Raw genomic sequence first — 16,169 nt, 5'->3', positions numbered from 1 at the left:
TCTGCATTAGCTACATTAAGTATTTGGATACAGCTACACCTAGATTTTATGAAGATGATAATGTAATAATAAATCTAACCACCAGAGAGTTGTAGTAGCAGCTTCCTTTTCAATTTTTTTTTTTTGGCACGGTATTCTGGTTGAACTCAGGGTCTTGTACTTGGTAAGCAGGTGCTCTACCACTGGACTCACACCACAAGCTCCTTGGTTATTTTTGAGATAGGGTCTCACTTCATGCTGAGCCAGCCTGGACCTTGTTCCTCCTATTTACACTTCCCACGTAACTGGGATGACAGGCCCACACCACCACACCCAGTTTTTTATTGATTAGGATGGGGTCTTGTGAAGCTTTTGCCTGGACTGGACTGGAACTGCAATCATCCCAATCTCAGCCTCCTGACTAGCTAAGATTATAGGCTTGAGCCACACCTGGCTTCACTCCATCTTAAGAACACCGACAAGAGCACAAATAAGTGCCATTCTGTCTAAGCTAGTAGCACCTTCCTGAGGAGAAGCATTTTCCTGACATGCACTGCCCTAACCCAGGGCTTCTGAGCTTAGTGAAGGGAGTAGATTCTTCATTTAAATACGGAAACTTCTCTTGTGTCTCAGAACCTCTGAGGTGCATAATAATTTGGGAAAGGCAAATGCAGTTGTTCTATGTCTTTTTTTCCATTATATTTCCAGAAAAAGGAAGCTGAAGAAAACTACTGGAGTTGCACAATAAACTACATTTTATCATGAGATACAAAGTCATGGTTATTTAATTTGTTGCAAAAGCAGGTGGTTATTCTTACATTTTGGAAATGTTTTGTGATATGGAAACCTCACATCATACAGAAACTATAAGCTGTTTTTTACCTTAAGATAATTATTTTAAAATAATGAATAGGATCTTCAAGGTTAAATATGCATGCTCCACTTACATACTTATTTATAGACTAATTTTCGTTGTTGCTGTTGAAACCTATTTCTGACTATACCTATGTCATCACTCAACATTTTGCTTACATTCCAATCCCTTTAAAATAGAACTTGTCATAATTTCCAATTCTCTGTGACTCTAAATCATACAAAATGATTATAGGAAAACAACTAATCTCAAATACAAGTACTGGTATAGTAAAACAAACCACTCACTATCTAACCATCATGGACTTTCTAACTTATCTTTTTCTTTTATGAAATTCTTTCTCTAACTTTTAAATAAGAGCCCTATTATTTGCCATACTACTTCCTTTGATCCCTAGATTAATTATGTCTAAGAATCACTGCCAACTCACATCCAATTGACAACATTTTTTTTATATGAGATTTTCTAACTCCAAACCAAAATCTGAAACTCATGCTGAAAGGAATTATAAGTTTTGATTTTTTTGTTACTTTTGTTTTATATGCTTTCATGTGAAATGGTACTGTTGTCCTTAAATTTTAATAATACATAGGTATTGCTAATATAGTACAATTAACTAATTGGACAAAATTTAGCTGTCCTATTAAATTAATAGTGAGATTATTTGTTTGGCTCTTCTAGAAATGGTGTAATGGATCAGAGAGTGCTTCATTCTCTGGGTCAGAATCCCTCACTGACTCTGATGGACTTGAGATAAAGCAAAACCTCTTACTATACCCCATCCTTAAGGACCTCTATAAATCCAAGACCACCACCTTGCTCCAAAAGGAGCCTTCCATTTCAGGCAATCTGGTTTGCTTTGCTCATTGTCACTTGAGTTCCTTTGCTTTTATTACTGTTCTATCCAGGTGTTTTTCCAAGCCCAGACACATATGGGCCTTACTCCATGTGCAACTTCCCATATGAGGCCCTTCACTACTGTACTTAATGATACATTGCTCTCTTATGAACTTGCACAGCACTTATAGGGCGTGCTATTCTTCACATTTATCTTATTGAGTGTTATATTTTCAATCTTCATTTCATTTCTTTTATCACTAGTTGTCAACTAGAAGAGAGCAATATATATATTCAAAATTCTACACCTAGATGGAAGTTAATTACTTTCTTGTTTTTTGGAAAGCCCTTTCATTAATCTGTTGATAACATTTTATTTTATATTCAATGTTCAGTGATACCAATATTAAAAGGTCCAAAGTTGAGTATAATTCCAACAATGCTATTCTGAGTTTAACATATATTGGAATTATTTGTTGATGCGTATTCATACTTTTAATACTTAATATAAATAACTGCAGTTTTGGGAGATATATTGGTGTAGCTAATTGTTCCACACTGAAGTAATTTGCATCACAAATTAAATAGTTCAAAAAAAGACAAACAAAATGGAATTCAAGGAAAGAAATTACCAATAGAAAATTTAACTGTTGATTTATCAACAGTAATTTGATACTTCATTGTAAAATAAAAACACTAATTTAACTTAAATTATGTTTTTAGTTTGAAAATCCCCAGTAGATAACATTATATGAAGGAATAAAAAGAACAATAATTTTGTGTTTATTAAAGATATGCTGAGAAAAAGTAAATAGCCTGGAACTATGCCAAAAGTATAATCAATCAAATGTCTGGCAAACTGTGTTTAACATTAAATTCAAAAAAGCATTACAGTTGGTCTGAAAATAGCTGAAAAGTACACTAAATATTTTAGTGCAGCCAATGCATGCAAGAAGACATACATTGATTACCAATCTCACAGATGATCCAAGATCACCAGGAAGTTGGACCACCTCACTTATCAAATTCTCAGGAGAATTAGACCACTGCCTCTAAGAAGTTAAATACCTTTCCCACTGTTATTTAATTTATGTATACATTTCAGAGTTATGTTGACTGCTGCCTGGCACCTGATAGTTTACAACTCCAGCTGCTGTACAGGAATTGACAATGAATGAATTCATATTGAAAATAGAATTATTTTGTGACTACTTTTCTCAAATATGGATTTGTACTTGTCTGTTTAGATTACTTTAAAAAAACTTAGTTTGGGTAAAAATGATTGAAGTGGTTAAAATTAATTTCACATGTAATTCTCTAACAAAGAAAATAGCACAGTGTGAGTTATATTTGTTCCCAGTATTATATTAGATCAGGCTGATTAAAAGTCTATTCTTGTCTCCACCATTGATTTCTGATTTTCTAAATTATTTCTCTCTTGTAATTTAACACATTAGTGAATGAGATAAAAAAAATCTGTCTACAGGGACTTAGAAAATATAATTAATCTTTGAAAACTTTTATGAGATTTTTTTAAAATATGCTTTTACAACCTAAAAAGTTAGACTGTGTTGCAAATAAAATAAAAGTCAAGCTCCTTGTGGTTTGGCACCTGTCTTCTGCTCTGAGCTCCTGTTTATCCTCTACCAGGTTCAGTAGATTTCAATGCAATTGATCTTTCTGTTTCTCAAATATGTTATCCTTCTTCCTGCCATGTTATTCTCTCTGACTTGGAAGCTCAGATATTCCAAATGTTCTCAGTTTTCTCATTACTGTTGTCTACAAAGGCAGCCTATCCCACTGAAGCTTCACCATATGTTTTTGTTATATATTCCTTGTATCATTTATTTGAGTCTGAAATATTCATGCATTTATTGTTTTCCTTGTTAATTTCTGTCTCCTGCTGTTGCAATTATACTTCGAAACAAGTACCTTAGTCTTCTACTCTAAATAGGTTGGTGTCACTTCATAGAAATTCTTGATTTGCTCTGTGCAGGCAGGAATCTACATAGTTGGTCCTGATATCCTCCACATTCATAGAAGTGCCTTCTATGTACTGGGTGCCCAATAATTATTTATTAAATACTCATACGATGAATTGTGTGTCGTAACATAAAAAACACCTGTGATTTATTATATATCAGTCTGATAATTCAGGTAGAAAATGTTGGATCCTTCCCAAGTGAGAACATCATTTACTAAAAAGTATTAATATTTAGTTCTTTATAGATCATTCAAATTTTCAGACTACCAAATAATATAAACCATGTCCAAGAGGAAGAGCATAGAATAGCTTATCTGAGAAGATTTCCATTCATAGATAGTGATTCCTGTGTGCAGTTAAGATGGCTTTGCCCTGTCTTTATGACTTAAAAAGAAGACACTTCAGCAGAGGACAATATGCCCAACCCATTCTTTCACAACATGTATGAATAATTCTATAAGGAAATTTGTCTTATCTACTCAGAGATAAAATAGTCACTTAAATCCTGATGGATGATTAAATATGCTTCTCTAGAGAATTAGGACACACTATATGGCATTCTCTAACAGAAGGACATCAAAATTCCTTTACTCCCTAGTGGTACAGTTTCAGTTTTCAGTGACTAGGAACATGTTTCACTTTAAATATTTAGGCATAGTTTCTGCTTAATTTCTTTCTTCCAAGATGCTCTTCATGCCTTTCAAATATTTGTCAACTTAAGACTACAATGCCTAAGCAGCGTGGGTGCAGGTGTAGCTCTACTGAACACAGTAACCATGGCAACACCTAATTCTTCTTTAATTTGCTGTCTTCTTGGAAGAAGCAAATACACAAGAGGTATGAAGCACTGTGGGCAGAGAAAAAGGAAGGCATTCAAGAGTGGGAAGATAAGTGGGACTCAGGCACAGAGAGGCCCTCAGCCTTTCTTGGTCAATTCCTTTAGCTAAAAATGTTAAAGCTGGAGGAAACACAAAAGCAAAGCTATTTGGAGGAAAATTTCATGGTGCTAAAGATCAGAAAAAAGTTTCAACTTGGCTATTTTTGTTGGATACCCCTTGTACATGGAACTAAGTTTAAACACAGACCCAATTAGCCTGGAGACTTCTGTATGGATAGGTCAAACTCAGAGAAAAGCTCCTTGGCTTTCCAAGTCCCCTGAGTCTGGGCACTCATCCCTGGAGTTTAAGCTTCTCTCCTAAAAGATCCAAACCACAGGAATGGCCCCGGAGCAGGAGCCCTGTAAGTGTTTCCTGGATCAGATTATCTCTCAGTGCTTTCAGTAGTGAAGCTGGCTGGTAGTTGGTTAGACTGGCCCTAAAATTCCAAGTCCCTCCCTCTTTTATATCCACGGGAAAGTCACAGTTGAGTCACAAAGTTGAGCAGGTATCACTGCCACCTCACTGCACCCCTAGCTCAGAGAACAGAAATAAACCATGATTAGGAAGGGAAAGTCATAAAGAGATGACTCCTCTTCCAAAACACCCTTCGCAAGCGCTGAGTTTCAGACAGAATCACTGAGTGGCAGACCTGGTTCCACTGCTGGCTGCCTCAGGAAAGTCATTTAACTGCTCCCTGCTTCAGTTTGCTCATACAAACACCAGAGGCTCACTGCACTGTTCTTGACAGCCCCTTTAATCCATCAAATACCCTCAAATACACATATAACTTACAATTCTTGATAACTGATGTCCCTTCAGTGGTGGGACAGAGAACAGAAGTAAATTATCAATTTGAAAAATTAATTTTAAAAAATACATTCAATGACATTTTGTATTTCCAGTTATATAAGCGAACAATCTTTCTAAGGTACTCATCTGTAGGGAGACAAAGAGCTATTCTACTATATAAAATACAAATACTATACTATACAAAATACAAATTAGTAAGCAAAGTTCAATATCACGTTCTTTATTGGAGAACTTCAGATTCTTATTATGAATCCACTTGATACTCTTTGGAAGGTGCTGAAATGAGGCAGTGAGGACATCAAGGATTATACAAAGCTTTCAAAGATTCCAACTTCAATATTGACTAGCCTCACTTAATCTGATCCTACTAAAAGCAAAAAAAAAAATACTATACACACACACACATATGTACATATATATATATACACATATCCCTATATATGTATATGGAATTAGCTAAGTTTGAAAACTACATGAAATTTTTAAAAAGGCCTGGTGGAGTGGCTCAAGCGGCAGAGGGCCTGCTTAGCAAGTGTGAAGCCCTGAGTTTAAACCCCAGTACTACCAAAAAAACCAACCAACCAAAGCCCTCAGTTTCAGCAAAGGTCACACTCAGTGCTCTATAATATCCATCATGCAACTTAGGAATGAGGCAAGCTTTACTTTGAGATACAATAGCTAAAGCTTGCCGAAAGAGACCCTAGGTCCTGGTCACTTTATTGTTTCATGAGACCCTGCTTTTGAAGGGAAGCTTAGTACTTTATGCTTTCTTTCATTCTTCTTACTTTATGCTTTGTTGGTAGTGAAATTCCTGAAGTTCCATCAGCCCAGATTTCTCCTATTTAAGTGAAGATCAATTGCACTTTCCATCTAAAAGCAATGTCACCTACACTTTTAAAAAGATAAACTTAAGTAGCAAATATTTCAATTTAGAAAATATTGATCAACTTAGAGATGCTCTGGTTTTGTGTACAAGATTTAGCTTTATTATTGATTTCAATTATAAACTATAGAATCTGGAGTATTTTGCTCCAAATAGAAAAACATAATAGCACAGTCATCCTCTGTGTCCATGAGGCTTGGCTCCAGCATACACCATGGACACCAAAATGCTCAGCTGCTCAGTTGCTTATGCAAAACAATGCAGTATCTGTATATAACATACATACTTTCTTCCATATACTTTCATTCTAGAAATCTAGATTACTAGTAATACCTAACAGAATGTAAATGCTATATAAACAGTTGTTATACTATATTGTTAAGAGGGATAATGATAAGAAAAAGTCTGCACACCTTCAGTTCAGAGGCATTTTTTTTACTAATAATTTTTATATGCAGTTGGTTGAATTGCAGAAATAGAACCTGTGGGTATGGAGGACCAACTATACTGTGAAATTTATCTCACTTGATTTTTCTGTTTTTATAGTGCTAATGGGGTTTTACTCAGGGCCTTGTGATTGCTAAGCAGGCACTTGACAACTTGAGCCATGCCCCCACCCTTTTTGCTTTTCTTAGTTATTTTTCATGCAGAGTCTCGCTTCATGCTTCAGCCTGACTGGATCTTGATCCTCCTGTTTATGCTTCCTGCCTAGCTGGGATGACAGGTGCCCAACACTACTCCCAGCTTTTACTGGTTGAGATGGAGTCCACAAACTTTTTGCCTGGGATGGCTTCAAACTGCAGTCTTCCTGATCTCTAACTCCTGATTGGCTAGAATTATAAGCATGAGCCACTACCCTTCTCTGATTTGATTTCTTAATGAATATTTATATCATTGTTTTTCCATATAAGATTGTATTTAATACCATGTATTTTTCTTGTGGAATTTCATAGTATTAATTTGCTTTAAATCCAACTGATTGATCATTTGACCTCAATTATGAAAAACAGCATATATATATATATATATATATATATATATAAGAGGCTAACTCATGATGAGGATGATCATGTATATCCACAACACTACCACGGCCACCATTTTAGTCCTTTGTGAAGTACATGGCTGAAAAAGTTGGTGGGTTAATAAACAAAGAAACTATGTAATGGATTGCAAATTTTTGTTCAAACAATAAATAAGAAGTGTCTGTAGTAAACTGAAGAATAAGATCTGTTCATAATTATACTATATGATATTTTAAAAAAAAAATTCAAAAGGGAATCTTAAAAAGCCCTTTAGCTGGTTTTTCAAAGTGAACTAAAAAATAGGATGCCAAAGAGATGTATATCTCACATAAACATCAACAAAAACTAGGCTTCATACTGTTTAAATTTTGTCCTGCTAAAATTCAGTTTTAAGGAAAGACTAAATTATAATTCTGAGAAGCAAGATACCCAAAAAAATAGTAAAATTTCAAAGCTGAGAATAATTGACTTGCCTTAATGCTAATTAAAATGATGCTGCATTATTCTTTCTGCTCAATAAAATTGATAAATATTTGCTCCTACCAATTCATTATAGAATGAATACCAGTGCCATCCACTGCCTGGTTACAATGGCAACAATCTATACTTGTGATGGTTACAACAGTACAGTGTAGTAGCCCTCAACCAATCTAGCAATACTCAAATAAATGTAAAGGGCTTATATTGGCATGCTTATTCTGTCTCAAACAAATAGAGACTATTTGCATACTTAATTGTGAATTTACTTTAAATTTAAAAGACTTAGATAATTGACGACATATACTCATGGGTATCCAAGAATTGGTATGTTCATTTTGGATAGATTCAACATGGCTAATGAGTCAGTATAACTTAAAACAAAAGTGGCCAAACCATTTTACCTGGTATCAGGTGAATGAAATAATAAAAAGTCAGTTGGTTAACCAAGGTTTTCAATTTAAAAAAAAAATTAGTTGTATAGATGTACCATTTTTGCCTGCAGGATTTCTAAAAAGTAATTTAAAGAAGACTGATGAGGACATGCTTGTGATGAAAAATCATGTATTAAATAGGGAACCTGGACAAATTTAGATACAACTTAACAGGGAGCAGCAAACTAGCAACTTTTCATCCAGATTTGTACAGGTCTTTTTGAGGTAGAACACATGATCAAAGATTGACATGTAAGAAAAGATTATTTAAATCCAGGAGCTATAAAAGGTAAGTTTGAAGGTAAGACCAAGACAGGGATGGAGTACTGAGAAGGAAGAGAAGTTAGCATAAAAATGCATGTTAAATGAGAAATACGATGGAAAATAAATTTCAACCAAAACAGCAGGCTATGTTTTCATTTTTTAATAATCATTGGGACTGACAAATGGATTAAGAAAATGTGGTATTTATACACAATGGATTTTACTCAGCCATGAAGAAGAATGAAATCTTTTCATTCGCAAGTAAATGAATGGAACTGGAGAACATCATTCTGAGCAAGGTTAGCCAGACTCAGAAGACCAAAAATCGTATGTTCTCCCTCATATGAGGACTTTACATCTAGGGCACATACAGCAATGTTGTAGGACTTGGGTCACATGCTAAGGGGAGAGCACATATGGGGGAGGTATGGAGATAGGTAGGAAACCCAAAACATGAAAGTGTTTGATGTCCCCACTGTAGAGGAACTAAGACAGAAACCTTAAAGCGACAGAGGTCAATATGGGAAGGGGATCAGGAACCAGTGTAAAGAAAGATCAGTTAGGGATGAATCAACCTGGATTGTAACAACTTGTACATGAGAGCAATGCTAGGAATCTCTCTGTATATCTATCCTTATCTCAACTAGCAAAAACATTTTGTCTTTCTTAAAAAAATAATAATAATCAGTGGGAGGTTTTTTGCCAATATAAATGGAAAAAAACGTGCAAAGGAAAGTTAAAGAGAAAGAAAAGAAAGAAAGAAGAAAAAAAAAGAAAAGAAAAAAATATGGTGGAAAAAGAAGCCATGTGGTCTTAAAAATAAATTATTTTAGCAGGACAAAGTGGCACACACTTGTAATCCAAGCAGTGGAGAGGCTAAAGCAGGGGGATTGAGAATTTGATGCAAGCTTGGGTTACATAGCAAGTTCCAGGCCAACTTGGGCTATATAGCAAGACCCTGTCTTAAATAAGTAAGTAAGTAAATAAATAGCTTTAAAAGGCTTATTAACAGGACTGGGGGCATGGTTAAAGTAGTAGAGTGCCTACCTAGCAAGCATAAGTCCCTGAGTTCAAATACCAGAACTGCCAAACAGTTATGTTATGTTTATTAACATAACAAAAATCACATATGAATTTGTCCCCTCTGGTGTGTGCTTTAATGGAAAAAAATTGCTTACAACTTTCCCCAATGTCCATAATATAAATTTAACAAAAGACTTAGAGATGATTCTGAGTTCTTTATTGTATCTAAATTTCTATGTAAGTTCACTAAAATGTATAAGTAAACAATATCCCAGTGAAAGTATTACCACTCAGAGGAAAGTTCATCTTCTTGAACAGAAGGTTAGATTCAAAATGTTTTTCATAGAATGTAAGCTAATTGTATTCACATTATTTTAAAATTTTAAAGGCACTACAGAATCACTTTTAATAAGCATCTTGTATAATTTTTTAAAAGGAAGCACCCACGGCCTTAGCTCAAAGTAATGACAAGGGAGAAAGGGAACAAAGTATTATATTGAGGTAGAAAAGCAAAGCAGATTTCTTCCTTCTCCACCCACATAGACAAAAGCTCATCTCCATCCTACAAGGACAAACATTAGCAGCTGAGAATTTGAGTTCATTCCATCTCTCTCCATCCCCTCCACCCCCACTCAAACTTTCCCACAGACCCTTTCCCCTAACTTTGACACTTTGTGTACCACAACTTAACATGTAGTTCTTCAACTGCTTTTGGTGCCTGGAATTAATTCCTGGGACTAATAATTCTTTGAGGATTTAAAAAAATGTTTCTATAAATAAATAAATAGGAATGAATGACCCCATATGAAAGATAAAGGCCAAATTTATATCAAGAGAGTAAGAAAATTGAAACCAAAATATCTAAAGAACAGTATGTCTAACATTCAAATATTGAATTAAAGAGAATGATGAAAAAAGTGTTAGTGAAAATATCAAAATACAGCCCTTAAATGAAAAGGTCTAAATTAAGTAGATCAAGACAATGGTAATAGTAATGATATACAATTGAAGTCGCAAAAAGAATTAACCTATCTGAGGTCATCGCATAAGACTGGAAGAGCTTATTAGCATCTTTAATGCATATGTCTCAGACAGTTGTTGGTAATTATTTTATAATTCTCATCTTCAGGCTTGTGCACTTACTAGAGATTTATCTAAAGAAGGACTTTTAGCATTAAGAAAATGTAATATTGATCTGGGAGTGTTTTCTTCTGTAACTGCTATCTCAGATTCTTTATCTTAATCTGTCAAGAGAAAATTGAGTGTTGAAAAGAATTCAATTGTCAGAGTTACCCGAGAATCCCCAAGTGGTTTCCTATGACTTGTCTCACAGGGCCATCCACGAATCATTTAGGCATGCACTTATTATCATGTATACATCTAAGCAAATGTAATAACTACTTAATTTTAAATGCCAACAGGGAAACTGTAATTGTCACAAACACAACAGTCCAGTGTGTCATAAGAAAATATGGGGAAAAAATCTACCAAAAAGCATTTTTCTGACATTTAGAAAATTTGCAATTGGTTTAAACCAAAAGGGTACTTCAGGCTTAGAAGATTCTACGCCAAGGTTCATTTATGGGTGCATATTTCTGACCAAGTTCAAAATCCCTGAAATTAAATACATAAAAGAGAAAATAGTTTCACCTCAGTAGGGCAACATTAGTAGAAGCTGTTGAGGAAGAAGAAGGCTTCTGCCCTGAGATGGGTGTGCTTCTGGTGTCTGGTTTCCACCAGGAGGTTGCCCTCTCCCTCAATGCAGCTGAAGCACCTACTAGGATGAGGTCATGGCTGTGCCAGTTTCACTGGGTCATGCTCTCTCAGCACATTCTTTCTCCCTCTCCTTCCCAAGAAGAGAAGGTGCTGTAAACAAGTCATCCTGAGACAGAGCTGCCACAGAGAGTGATCACATCCTAAATTCAAAATTCCTGGGACCACTTGCTCTGCTTTGACATAACCAGAACTTAAAGCAGCACAGATTTGTCAGGAAGGAAAAGGTTGTCTGATAAGAAAGCATAACAATTAAGATAGGAGAGAAACAAAGAAAATAAAATCAATGTTATTAAAATACTACTTTTAAATGGAAGTTCAGTTTTTAAATGGTTTAGATGTCCTGATGTGTATTAAACAATTTTCCACTTATAAGAGAAAAAGAAGTAACCCTTTGGAGATTAAATAATATTACAACAAACAGCAAAATATGAAAAATAAAATATATCATAACCAGATAAGTAGCATGTACCATTGATCCTAAAGTCACAATGGCTCTGATAATATACAAATCATGAATGCAGATTTAAATCTATGAAAATCAGACAAAAATCACCAGGATATTAGTGTTAAAATGCACACACACATACACTCACACACACACACACAAATGCAATACTCTTTATTGAAAGAAAAAAAAACGTCCCTCGCCTTCTCCTGCATGGAAGATGCTTTTGTGTGCATGGGGGGAGGTGATAAAACATTTATGATTTACAAATTAATAGGGATTTTCATTTTTAAAAAGACACTTACTGCTCAGTTAAAGGAGTGTCTTTGTCACAGTCAGATGGAAGGCTGTGATCTTCCTTGGGGGCATAAAATCAAAAACATTCTAAAGGGCTTCTATTTATTCAATCTATTTTGATTGCCAAAAAAATAATAATTGCCCACAGTAAAATGCAGGGTGGCAGCTCTATGGGCTGGTACCTGCATCTCACACATAAGGACGTTTTGCCTAAGATGGTTCACATAAAAGGCTTTGTTCTCCATCGCCTCACTGTGGTTGTAAGCCTCAATTTCAGTTTAGTCATTTCTTCTAACAGACTGACATTTTAACACAAATTATGTTTTTAACATTTGGGTTAGTTCCTTACTAATATGCATCACAGCCCAAACCATATATCACCCAACAATATTTCTTTTGTTTTGAACTACACATTTTATTCACAACATAATCCCCCAAACCTCAAAGCTCATTTTAAAAGATCTGTCTTCTAATATCCACTCCCTCCTATGATATTTATAGTTTATTATCTATGTGTGCATATAGGTGTATGCATTTTAATAAAAAGGCTTCACCTTTGCTCAATTTTAAAAGGTCTATGTCCTGGAAGCATGGTGCTAAAGGCTTACAACAGACAGTATACAGCAATTGTCACAAACGAGCTTGTTGCTAACCAAAGCTTTTTATATTTTCTGACAAAATCCTGAAGCCTTGATGCCAGGAGGAATAATATAAATTTCCAGTTTTCAAGGATGGTGTTTTAGGACTCCATCCTCTTTACTACCCCTCCCCCCCTCCTCCCACACACCCAAACATACACCTCCCCACTCCTGGCCCCTTGCACACTGTTTCTTGAAATTTCCATTCTTAGACAAAAGATCAGGTTGGGGACGGAAGTCGGCCAGCCCTGAACCCCTCCCCCCCGCCCCGAAGAAAGTCTTTAGAAAAGAATATAAGAATATATGGAGGGTATTCGCGGCTTTCCGCTCCCCATCCTTTAAAAAGAAAAGAAGACTGTGTGGGAAGCTGAAGTTCAACTAGTCTTTCTTTGGGCCCCGCCCTCCACAACGACCAAACATCAATTTTTCATTTTCCTAAAATTATAAATATATATCAGTCTTCCTCTTGCAGCTGTCTCTGGAGGAAATCACAGGGAAAAGTGATTTGAAACCCACAAGGCTCCCCTCACTCACCCACTCGTCAGTGTGCAATTCTCTGCGGCTGGATGAGCAAAAAAGGAAAAAGAAAATCCTCTACCTTTAATTTCATTTTCCCATTATCTTTGTGTAACTCCCTTCCCTTCTTTCTACAGCTCAAGGTAATTTTAGCTTTCAGAACACGTACCCTAACCTGACGTAAGTTTCCAGGTGTTTCAAAGCGGTACCTCGCAAGGTCACTGGCTTGTCTACGAATCTACAGTCCAGGTACCAGCAGCGCCCGGTCCCCTGCTCTCCAGGTGACAGACACCTGGAAAGCTCGGGCCTGAAGCTTCCGCCAGGTGCCAGGTGAGAGACGGGACAGTGCCAACCTGCGCCTGCTGCCCAGGATCCGAGGACGAGAAAACTCAGTCCCCGCTCCCACTTCTTTTCTGGCTCAGGTCCCCTTTTTGCAGAGAACGAGGCCGAAGCACCAGAGATGGGGACGGATCTCTTACCTGGGCGCAGACACTGGATGCACCCGCGGTCGCGGCTCGCGGGCTTGGAGAGCTACTGCGCTGCGTCCGGGGGAGAGAAGGGAAGGGGACGGGACAGGGGAAGAGGGGGGAAGAAAAAGGAGGAGAAGACAGAGAGAAGAGGAAGGGAAGAAAGGCAAGAGAGGATGCCGCTGCTGCTGCTGCTGCCGCCGAGAGCCCGCGCAGCCCGAGCGCCCGCCCAGTCTGAGCGCGGCGCCCCTGCCGCCCGCTCTCCGCGCGGCTGCCCCGCCCCGCTCCGCCCCGCCCGCCCGCCCGCGGGTCCCCGCGCCCCACCCGTCCCCGCGCCCCGCCCCGCCGCAGTGTCCCGGAGGGGGAGCGCGGCGGCCCCGCCTCCTGCCGCAGCCAGCCGACCGGGCCCCGCGGGGACAGCAGCCAGGTTGGGAGCTTGAGAGCCCCTCCCAGCCAAGGCCCAAAAGGCGATCCTGGGGCTGCAGCTATCCGGCTTGCTCCTGCCGTGCCTTCTCTAGGGAATGGTCCTCTTCCCCCACGCCAACAGACATCAGCGCTCTGAGCAGCGGGGACAACAAGCCGACCTTCTTAATGCCATTCTAGAGAATCCAGGACATCAGCTTTAGTCTTTTAGGGAGTAGCCCGCCAGAGACGCCCCTCTTTTCCTTCCTGTATCACTGCAAGGCAGAGGTTTCTGGGACCCTTCAGGGGAGAAAGCTCACTGGCCTTGTCTCTAAAACCTAAGGACAGGTGCATCAGAAATGACAAAGGAAGCATGAGGTATAGACCAACTCTTGTCAGTACAAAAGGAGCAATGGTTGAGGGTGCAGAGTATTCAAAACCAGATTAATTTGTACAGTTATGGTGCCAATAAACCAATGTTTATTGAAACCTAATTATGTGTGAGACACTGTTCTAGGCATTGTGGAAACATCAGTGAACAAACAAACAACCCACTCCAATAAGAAAAGATTTCTCCCTTCATAGACATTACATTCTAGAGAGAGCCATATGTACAGTCCTGAGACAGCTCACATACTCTAACTCCAAGTGTGTCAGTGTGTCAGACGACAGCTAAAGCTATCACTACCACCCTTCTCACATGTTTACAAAGACAATAAGAAAGGTTCTTGGAGACTATGAAGAATGGTGCAAACCCAAAACGCAGAATATGTTGACCTTGAGATGTGACACCATTTGAAAAAAATCACCTAAGTATTTTTGAAAGGGAAAGGGCCAATTGAGAAAAATCGATGATTCTTCATCATGAAGTTTTCATAGTCAGAGAGCAGCACTTTAAGGTAAGAGAAGGAATATGCAGTTTAGGATGACTTCGTATGTCTACAGCAAGAGCTGAAGGTGTTTTTAAGGCCAGCATGTGTTTAGGCTTCCAGTTTAATGAGGGAGTTCTAATTTTGTGCCTGAAGAGAGAGTGTCTTTCCCATAGCATAATTCCCTGATTGACAGTAGACCGCGTGCTTCTCTTCTCTTCCTTAGAGATGGACATGGGATACCGACTGTCTAAGAAAGGACCTGTTCTCTTCAATACATGATTAGTCTATGTATTAGCCTATGTCCCAAACATTTCCAATCAGGTTTTTTTCCATGAGGTATGTCTCGTGGACAATAAAGAATAATATGGATACAGGTACAGAGTTGTCAGACTATCTTCCCTTCCAGGTAGAGAAGCATTGCTGATAGGTGGGAAAAGGAAGAGCTATCAAATGACCTCCAGGATTCTGCTATGTCTCTAGGTAGATTTGTTCTTATAAAACCAATAGAGTGTTTTGTTGGGTTGTTTTTTTTTTTAATCTTTTCTAACTGTGTTTAAGTCAGATTCCTGTCATTCACAGTTGAAGAAGCTTTGGGTAAAAAGGACTTGCCAACATTGATTTCCACAATTATCTTTCCTATCTCTAGGCTAAATACTTGGTTTGTGTCTCTTGGCTCAGAATGCTCGGTACATGAACAGTCATACACATTTCTCTGCCATAGACCTCATGGATTTTCAATCAGAAAATTATCAGGATAAATGTATTTCTACTGGTTAGAGAAAGTTCTGTTGTTGGATAGGAAATACTAACTGTCCCCAAAATCAGAGGTTAGGAAGGCCTCTGATGGAAAGGTTGAATAGCACAGTATTAAATGCTCCAGGGAAGCATGTCAGGAGCCTAGGTCTTAGAGTCTAATCTGCCGTTGCCTGCTTTGTGACCTTTACTATTATGAAGCTGTATTTTCTCATCAGCAAATGAGTAGATTCAACCACATGCCATCTGAGGTCACTTCGGTTTCATAAATCTGTTTTTGAAAATTTCCAAAGCTCAGCTGAGCACTTGCTTATTATACTGATGAACATAATTAAGTGGCCATTGCAGAACAATGAGCAAGGTTCAGACATATGCACAAATAATGCTAACATGATGTACAGTTGGCATGGTGGAGATATGGATGCAAGAAACAGTTATGACACAAAAGAACAGGGACTCAGCTCTGAAGATGTTAGGACCTTTTGCTTTCTCCATGTGAAAAGGGGACTTTGCTGTGTTTTGTTTCCAGTTGCAT

General features: G+C 37.8%; 1 protein-coding gene across 3 annotated transcripts in view; it reads right to left on the bottom strand.

The window, feature by feature from the left end:
- Positions 1-13,857, bottom strand: part of Map2 (microtubule associated protein 2) — a 260,585-nt gene extending 246,728 nt beyond the window's left edge. For all 3 annotated transcript variants that reach the window (XM_074071602.1, XM_074071605.1, XM_074071604.1), the window contains exon 1: positions 13,620-13,857. The gene's annotated coding sequence lies outside the window, so the exon portion shown is untranslated. The remainder of the gene's footprint in view (positions 1-13,619) is intronic.
- Between the last annotated feature and the right edge of the window lie 2,312 nt (positions 13,858-16,169).

This window comes from Castor canadensis, chromosome 4 (assembly GCF_047511655.1).
Source record: "Castor canadensis chromosome 4, mCasCan1.hap1v2, whole genome shotgun sequence".
NCBI lineage: Eukaryota > Metazoa > Chordata > Mammalia > Rodentia > Castoridae > Castor > Castor canadensis.
The sequence above is the reverse complement of the archived record's forward strand: the minus strand, read 5'-3'. Positions and strand labels throughout refer to the sequence as shown.